Raw genomic sequence first — 8,774 nt, 5'->3', positions numbered from 1 at the left:
GTGACAAAAGAGTTTTAAAATGAGGTGTAGGTGACACAAGTCTGAATAATTGAGTAGATGTGACAATTACTTCATTATGGTTTAAGAAAGTTTGAAAAATTTTAAAATAACCCACAAGTTTTTAAATTTACACTTTGATTCAAATGTTAGTTAATATATAACGGGGAACGAAGGGAAAAAAGGCGTCTTTTTCTCTCTCCTCATCCGTTGTTATTTTCTCTCTCTTTGCGATATTTGTTGTTCATTGTTCCTGCTGCTTTATTTATCATCTTCTGATTCATTATCATCATCTTATACTTCATTATCAACTTCATATTCTTGTTGTTGTTATTGTTGTTGCTAACCCAACTATTGCTCTTTGATTAAATTCTTATGTCAAATTTTATTTCATAAATCACTTTCAACTTTGGAATTTACTTGAGAGGAGACTTTGGTAAGTCAGATTATGATTTTTAGTTGAATCTGGGTAACTGCTAGTGTGTTATTTTTTCAACAATAGTTTGCACGTGAACATGAATGCAATACAAGAGCAATCTGTTTAAACAGATCCATTATCTGCGGCACCAGATAAATGTTCTGTTGTAATAGTAGACTCATGTTGGATTCAAGTTTAAGGGTTCTAGGTGCCCGTAATATGATTATGAATCGAATAGATGGGTATTCTGTTGCACTAGATTAGTAATCTGTTTCAACAGATAAATAATCTATTTCATCAGATTACTAATATGTTTCGAACAACAAAATACAACTCTTGTCACACACAAAACCTAACAGATAACTCATATGTTCTTGCTATTGATACTGGAATCAAATTATTCTTTAATTGTAGACATGTCATTCGTTAAGAAATAGAAATAGACAACATGAAAATTAAATAAGAAATAAAAAGTCAAGTGCATCAAACATAATTTTTTATAAAACAAAAAAAATACATAGATAACAGAAAAAAAGATTAATTATTATTATCATCATTATTATTTGTATTGTCAGTCAGCCAATCTTCAAAGGGCAGTAGCAGCACCCTCCGCAGCCTGCGGATCTCCCGCAGCATCCTTACTCTGACGGCGGCCAACTCCCAATGCAGGTCATGAACCTCCTTTTGCAGTTCCCTCATGGCATCTCGTGCAATAGCGACATCCCACACAAGATCAGCCATATCTAAAAAACGCATAAGTTGACAAAACACACACGTAAACACAAAAGTAAAGAAAAGAAAGAATTCGAATGTAATGTAATACAACGTATATTTACACAAAAATCAACAAAAAAACTTACCAGAGACTGAAAAAAGCTATCAAGTCCTTGAAGAGAAAGTAGTTGAAGGTGTAACAAGAGCGAGGAATAAATAGTGTGTAGCAGAACGAACGATTGAGTAAGGAGGGATCTATTTATAGAGGATTGAACTTGAATGAGTTAGGCAAAAAATCGCAACTGTTCACCTCCATTTATTAATGACATTTTTTATTACTGTAAAAAGTTATGACTTAATTAAATTAATCAATGTTATGATAAGTCATGATTTTTCAGCTTTATTATTATTAATAATTAGTTCTTTCCAGGAACCATTTTTTTATACTATTTTGGACAACAGATAATATATCTGTTGCATCAGATAAATCATCTGTTACAATAGATATATCATGATTTGCAATAAATAGATAACCTGTTGCATCAGATAATATATCTGTTGCAACATATAATATATATATATATATATATATATTTTTTTTTTTTTTAAAATATAATATCTTTATGACATCTAAATTTTCTAACTTTTTAATTATATAAATTAATAAAACAGATTTAAAGGCACAACTGTTCACTTCCATTTATTAATGACATTCTTGATTACTGTAAAAAGTTATGACTTAATTAAATTAATCAATATTATGATAGGTCATGACTTTTCAGATTTAATATTATTAATAATTAGTTCTTGTAGACACCTAATTTCATCCTTCCCCGATAACATTTTTTACCCAATTTTACCTTATCCCACCGTGAACCCTCATCCATGTTATTATACCCTCACAAAATACAAAAAATAACAACTTTAAACAAACCCCTAACCAACTTTATACCTCATCCTAACAACCTACCCTACCCCATACCCCTACCCTCCACGTAACCCTCCACCCCCCTCTTCTTTTCTTGTCCATAAAGAAAGAAACATGGACTAAAAACAAAAATAAGAGGAACCTTTCAGGAAGGGAAGTACTCATTCTTTTTCCATTATATATAACAAAGGGGCCCACGTGATTGGGGAGAGATGGGAAAGTTTCCCTTTTTCTTTATATACCTATACTAATACATACAGAGGGGGGACTTTTTGGGAAAGAAGAAAAAGGAAACAATGAAGGGGTATTCTTCCTAGAAAACATATACATACATAGACGCCATTAACCCTCTCACAAATCTCTCTCAATATGGACACACACAGTCTCACCCAAAATCGTACACATACACAGAAGGAGCAAAATGACGTGAGAGACTCCGAGAAAGAAGAGATCGTCCGGATATTGAGTTATTCTCTTCATCAAAAATAACTTCACTAGCTCTGGTTTAACTCCAAAACCTGTTGGAAACCCAATTTAAACCATATCCATGGCCGAGAACCAAGATCGAACAATGAAATCAGTCTGAAATCTGCCTGAACGGGTTGATTTCGGCTGGTTTGGGTTAGATTTTGGACTGTTTGGTTTAGACTTTGGTTAGTTTTGGTGTGTTTGGGTTAGATTTTGGTCCGTTTGGGTCAGCTTCGTCTGTTAGGGTCGATCCCGGTAAGATTTGAATTAACTCCGGTGGAAAAGTTGTAGGTGGACCCGTCTGTTTCGTGTCGCAGCGTATGTGTTGAGTACTCTCAGTCACTTTACAGATTTGGTATTCAAATCAGACTTTGAGTTTGGTTTTCCTTTTGTGTCAAGTTGGTTCGTTGTCGAGGTTTCTATTTGGGCTCTCAAATTTGGATTTCTTTAATTCTATATTATCAATGAAATCGATTCTTTGAAGGTTCATCTCTTAACTTTACTCTTTCATTATCTCGGATTTTGGTTGATGTCGTGATTTTGTGGTTGTTTGAATATTTTGACCAAATATTAACTGTTGGTGTGGATATGAATGATCGGTATGCTTAAATGTTTGAATCTTCGTTGGGGTATGTGTTGTTGATTTCAGATTTTGAAAAGGGACTTGATAGTCGAGTGGTTTAATAATGTGGTTAAAAATTGATTGGGGGGTGAGAAATGAAAAAATTGACAAAAAGGATAGATTCATTTTAATTTTGATTTACTATCGATATGAAACGCGATATTATCATGCTACGTTGAAACGAATAGGGTAATATAGGTTCGGGTAGGCAAATTTTAGAACTTGTGTTTCGGTTGAATGTTGGAATGTGCGTGTGAATATTTCTTTCTAGTTTTATCGTATTTAATTCAAAATGTATTCATTTAACCGGGGAATGCCCCGAGACACATTGTATTTATTCACCGGGGAATGCCCCGAAGTATTTTATACTCGGAGGACGTCCGTGATGAAGGCCCGAGGCATCGGGTAGAGCATAGGAGCGTAGTTAGGATTAGTATAGGTTAGATAGGATTTATTTACGCATTTTTTATTTTTGGACTATATAATTGGACTGAACATTATATTTTTGGGGTTTGTTTTGGTTTGTGTTTGTTTGCTTGATTGTGGTGTGTTTATGTGGTTTATACATCTTTAGTTTCAAATTTAGCCGATATGCTCCACCAAGCGACCGTGGTCCAACCACGGGATCGAGGGGTGCCTAACACCTTCCCCTCGGTCAATAGAATTCCTTAACCGAAATCTCTGTTCGCGGATCAATTTTAGAGTCAAAATCGTTTTGAAAAAGGATTTTCAAAGGTGACTTAGCACACCCGATTATGCCAAGTGGCGACGCTGAGTTTTGAATATAAAAAGTCCTTTTCGAAAAAAATTTTCATCTTTTGTCACTTTAATAATAAAAATCTTTCAAACCTTAAAATCAAATCTTTTGGAGTTAAAAGGGGGTGTGATAGCTCTGGCGACTCTGCTGGGGAAAACAAGTTCAAAATCCAAGCTTATTTTTGGAGTCGTATTGGCTTTGTTTGGCATTACGAGTGTATAAGCATTGTTTGTGATTTTTGTTTGTGTTATTGTTATCACTTTTGTATGTTTTCGTGCTCTTTGTTTACAGTATTTATCATATGTGTTACCGCTTTTATATCTGGCATCATGTGCATAACCCGAGTCATTTTTTTTGCAACAAGTCCGTAGTACACGCTGTGTACACGACCTCTAGTTAAGTGACCCTTATCTTAAGGGGGAACCGTTGGCTGGAAAGCAAAACAGCCACTATCAATCATACGCTCCCTTGAACAGCCTTGTTAGTAAACCTCAACATAGGTCAGCCTTTAGGTCATGCTTATGTGCATTATATCGAAGACCTAGCAGGGCCCACTTGGCCTTTTTTAGGAGACTCGCCTCTAAAGCATCTCTACGTGCTAAATGTTGCATCTTTAAGGGTAACGTGGTCATTTGACGAACTGATTTGGGGAAATCATGTGTTAGAAGTAAAGTGTGTGGCAAGGAAAAATAAAAAAAAAGGGAAAAGAAAAAAAGAGTAAACAAAAAAGAGTTTCATAGCTTTTAGTATTCTTTATGGCTTTTGTTTTTCACAATTCGAAAATTCAAAAAGATTTTTTTTTCTGCACTCATTTGTTCAAAAACCAAAACATCAAAAAGATTTCTCACTGTCTCCTTTAGCATGCATTCATAATTCAAAATTTTCAAAAAAAAGATTTTCAAAATTTTTATAAAAGAAAATAAAAAATGGTAGAAGTTTTGTACATTTCATATAGTGAAAATGCCAAAAAGATTTTCCTTCATAATTGTTAGTGTCAGTTTTAGTTGAAGTGTCTAATTAAAAACCCAAAAAGATTTTATTTGTTTGTCTTTGGTTGTGTCTCTTAAGTTAGGGTCAATCTGTTAGTTAATCGTTAATTGTCCAATCGGGACGAACTATGCACCCCTGATTCTCCTCTCTCGAGAATGAGATACGTAGGCAGCCTATTGTTGGTTCGGGGATCTTCTTTAAAAAATTCAAAGAAAAAAGATTTTCTTCACTCTTTATTAGAGTAGGTGTTTCATATATATCTTTTAAAAGAGAACTTCAAAAAGATTTTCCTTTGGTAGTTTCAAGATTCACTTTCACATGAAATTCAAAATTGAAAATCCAAAAAGACTTTTCTTTGGTAATCATAGGTTTCATGCTGTATATAGATGTTAAAGTTGAAAAATTCAAAAAGATCTTCATCAATTCTTTTGAAAATTTGTTATTTTCTCTTCTCAAAGTTTCGAAAAAAAAAGTAAAAGAAGAAAAGGAAAAAGAGTTTAATTGGCCATTTTGGCAAGACTTCACGAACTATGCACACCTGATTCTCCTCTCTTGGGAGTGAGATATGTAGGCGCCCTTCTTGGGTTCGGTGATCTTTTAAAAAAAAAGGAAAAAGAGTTTTTGAAAAAGTGTTGAACTCCAACACATTTATTGTTTTTTGTTGAGTCAGTTTAAGGTGGTTGGTTTGTGGCATTCTGGCTGGTCCTTCACATTACACCAAATCCAAAGGGTTAGTTATGTCTAACCAAGATATAGAGAGTGACATCATGGATCAAACAAAGAATCAGGAAAATGAGAGTTTGAAGCAAGAGATTAGGAGGCTAAGACAACAAATGACAGAAATGTATCGAGTTTGGGCCAGTGGGTTGCCTCTTCCTCCATTTCCCACTATTGACCCTGCAAATACCTCGAGTCTTCCACCAAAATCACAAAGTCAGTTTTCTACGATTATTGATGCACCACAGCATGCCTCAGAATCCATCCTACATCAAATGCATCCCAATACTTCCACCATTCATTTTTTAGCTCCTTAGTATAAGCCTACCACATTCATAGCACCACATACCGTCTGCGCTTTTGTTGCTCAACTTTCTACTGAGGCTTCCACTTTGGTTATCAATCCAATGATTATGCTTCCCCAGTACACTAGTGAAGCCACGTTCAATAATCTTTATGATCATTGCTATACTCTTGAGCTGACAGTTAAGTTAAGTGGACCGCCACAATTTCTTACTAAGAAGCCTAGCATGCTAGAGAAAATAGTTGGGAAAGTAAAGAGCGTAGAGAATGATATGAAAAGTTTCCCGGGACTTGTGGGCTATGAGGACATTTCATATAAAAGCTGGGGCATGTCTTCAAGTGTTAACCTTCCTCCAAGATTTTAGACATCAAAATTTGAAGGATCTGATGGAAAGAGGGATTCTATGAAACATTGGGGCGACATTGCAATCAATCATGGAAAGTTAAAGGAAAGGAGAAGGAAAATGCACCTATTGTCATGCCAGGGCCAAAGCAGAATTTGAGAGGTCCAAACCACCAATACTGTCGGCCTCAATCCCGAGCATACATGTTAGATCCACATAACCACTTGCAACAAAGTTCCTTTCCTCAAAATCCAAGAAATTCCATTCCACTTCCCCAATATCCTTTGAATAATGCACAGTTGTATGCTCATTCGTCTTCTTATCCACAATGGCATGCACCCATTTCTCAACATCGTCCTCGACCCCCATAAATTTACCAAGGAACCTCTAAATCCAAGTTTCATCTGAGGCCAGAGTTCGCAAAGAGGAGGAAGGAAAATGATGATTTCACTCCTATTGGGGAATCCTATGCCAGTTTGTTTCAGAGATTGAGACAGAGGGGCCTGATCACCCCTCCCCTTGTATGTTCCTGACCCGAATTCAAAAAGTTTTGATCCTAATGTATGATGTGCATATCATTCTAATATTCAGGGTCACAGTATTAAAAACTGTCAGGCGTTGAAGAGAGAAATTGAAAAGATGATTCAAGATAGATCAATTGTGGTGCATCACATTGACAGTGAGGAAAGCTCTAGTCATGCTGATATGCAAACCAATGGCTAAGATGTTAGGTAGAGCAATTGAGAAGTCACCCTCTTCCTATTAGGAAGAGAGGAAGAGGTCTGGTAGTTTGTTTTGTTTCCTTTTCTATTTTCCAAATTATTTCAGGGTTGTAGTTCGGGATCTATCTTGTTTTGTCCCTTTGTCGTTTATGTTCAAACCCCTTCTACCTTTTATTTCAACTAAATGAAGTGTCTTTTTCCCTTTGTGTTTTAAATATTTGTTATTTGTTTTCTTTATACATTCAATTTATGTTGATTCTAGTGATATGACATGCTAGAAGAATTTTCAGCTAGATCTTGAAATCCAGTTTAAGCATGAACTTTGAATCAGAGGGCTAAGGTTAAGAAGTGGCATCTAAGAAAATAGGTAGAGTGCTGAGACATTTGGTGACAATTTGAAGCCTTTTCTAAAAATTAAGGCAACTATTTTGAGAATCACGAGAATAACTTGGTCATCAATTGAAAAACATGTCTCAAATAGGTCAAATAATGGACCTGTGATCCCTATATCAAGAGGAACAAAAGAAAATCAACTCCATGAAAGCATGATTCATTCGATATGAGGGATGTACAACAAAAGTGAAGTTGTGTGTTTGACAAGTATTGAAGAAGAAGTGACACACATGCTCAGTTAGAGTTAGTGATGCAAAATAATGTCACGAATGATCTTCATTTCTCACTTTCATATTGCATGATATGTACTTGCATTTTCAAGGATTGATATGACGAAGACATTTCATGCTGCTATCCAAACATCGTGTCATCCTTTGTTTACCCCATTTTAAGCTTTAGTCCTATTTTCTTTCATACTCCTCTTTTGGAATCAAGATAGAGTCAGCAAAGCTCAAAAGAAAAGTGTCGAACAAAACAATAGAGTCAGAAAAAGTTCAAAAAAAAAAGAGAGAATTTAGATAATTTTAGAGTTGACTGTCATCTTTAGATAATTTTTTATTTCTTCAAATGGGGACATTCATTGTCTTTTCTTTCTTCTCTTTATATTTATTTTATTTTTCTTGAGTCAATTATCCCAAATAAAAATTATTGTCATTTTTCTCTTGTCTTTGAGTCAAATCCACGTCAAAATAAGTGAGAAAAGATTTCAAAACTGGCTACCAGCTTTTTCAATTGCAGAAAGTGAGACAAAAGGTCAGCACATGAAAGGGATATGATTGTGAGCTGAAATAAGGCATACAAAAGTTTTGTCAACAGACGATTCTGAGAACTCATAAAAATATCAAGGTTAAAGGGTCTATCTGAGAAGCATGGAAAAGAAGAAATACTGTGTTTACTTCAGAGTCATTCTTAATAATCTGAGTTTGGGTCAATGACGCGACAAAGCAGGGGCAAGTGCTAGCAATCTAAAACAAAATGTAGGGAATGGACACTGGACCAGGTGTCGGGACAGCCAAGTATTGCAGGCCACCACTAAGTTTTTACCTGACAAATTTTCTTTGTTGAAATAGGGGTAAATTCGCTTCACTTAATTCATCTACCATTGTAAAAACACATCCATGGAATTTTACTTTCTGTTCAGGACCCTCCTGAAGAATGGGATTTTTACTTCTGTTCAGGAAAACTTTTTGTTCAGGACCCTCCGGGAAAATGGAATTTTACTTTCTGTTCAGGACCCTCCTGGAAAATGAAATTTTACTTTCTGTTCAGGACCCTCCTGGAAAATGGGAATTTACTTTATGTTCAGGACCCTCCTGAAAAATGAGATTTTACTTTATGTTCAGGACCCTCCTGAAAAATGGGATTTTACTTTCGGTTCAGGACCCTTCTAAAAAATTGGAT

Source organism: Capsicum annuum, chromosome 8 (assembly GCF_002878395.1).
Source record: "Capsicum annuum cultivar UCD-10X-F1 chromosome 8, UCD10Xv1.1, whole genome shotgun sequence".
NCBI lineage: Eukaryota > Viridiplantae > Streptophyta > Magnoliopsida > Solanales > Solanaceae > Capsicum > Capsicum annuum.
Note: the sequence above shows the minus strand (reverse complement) of the source record.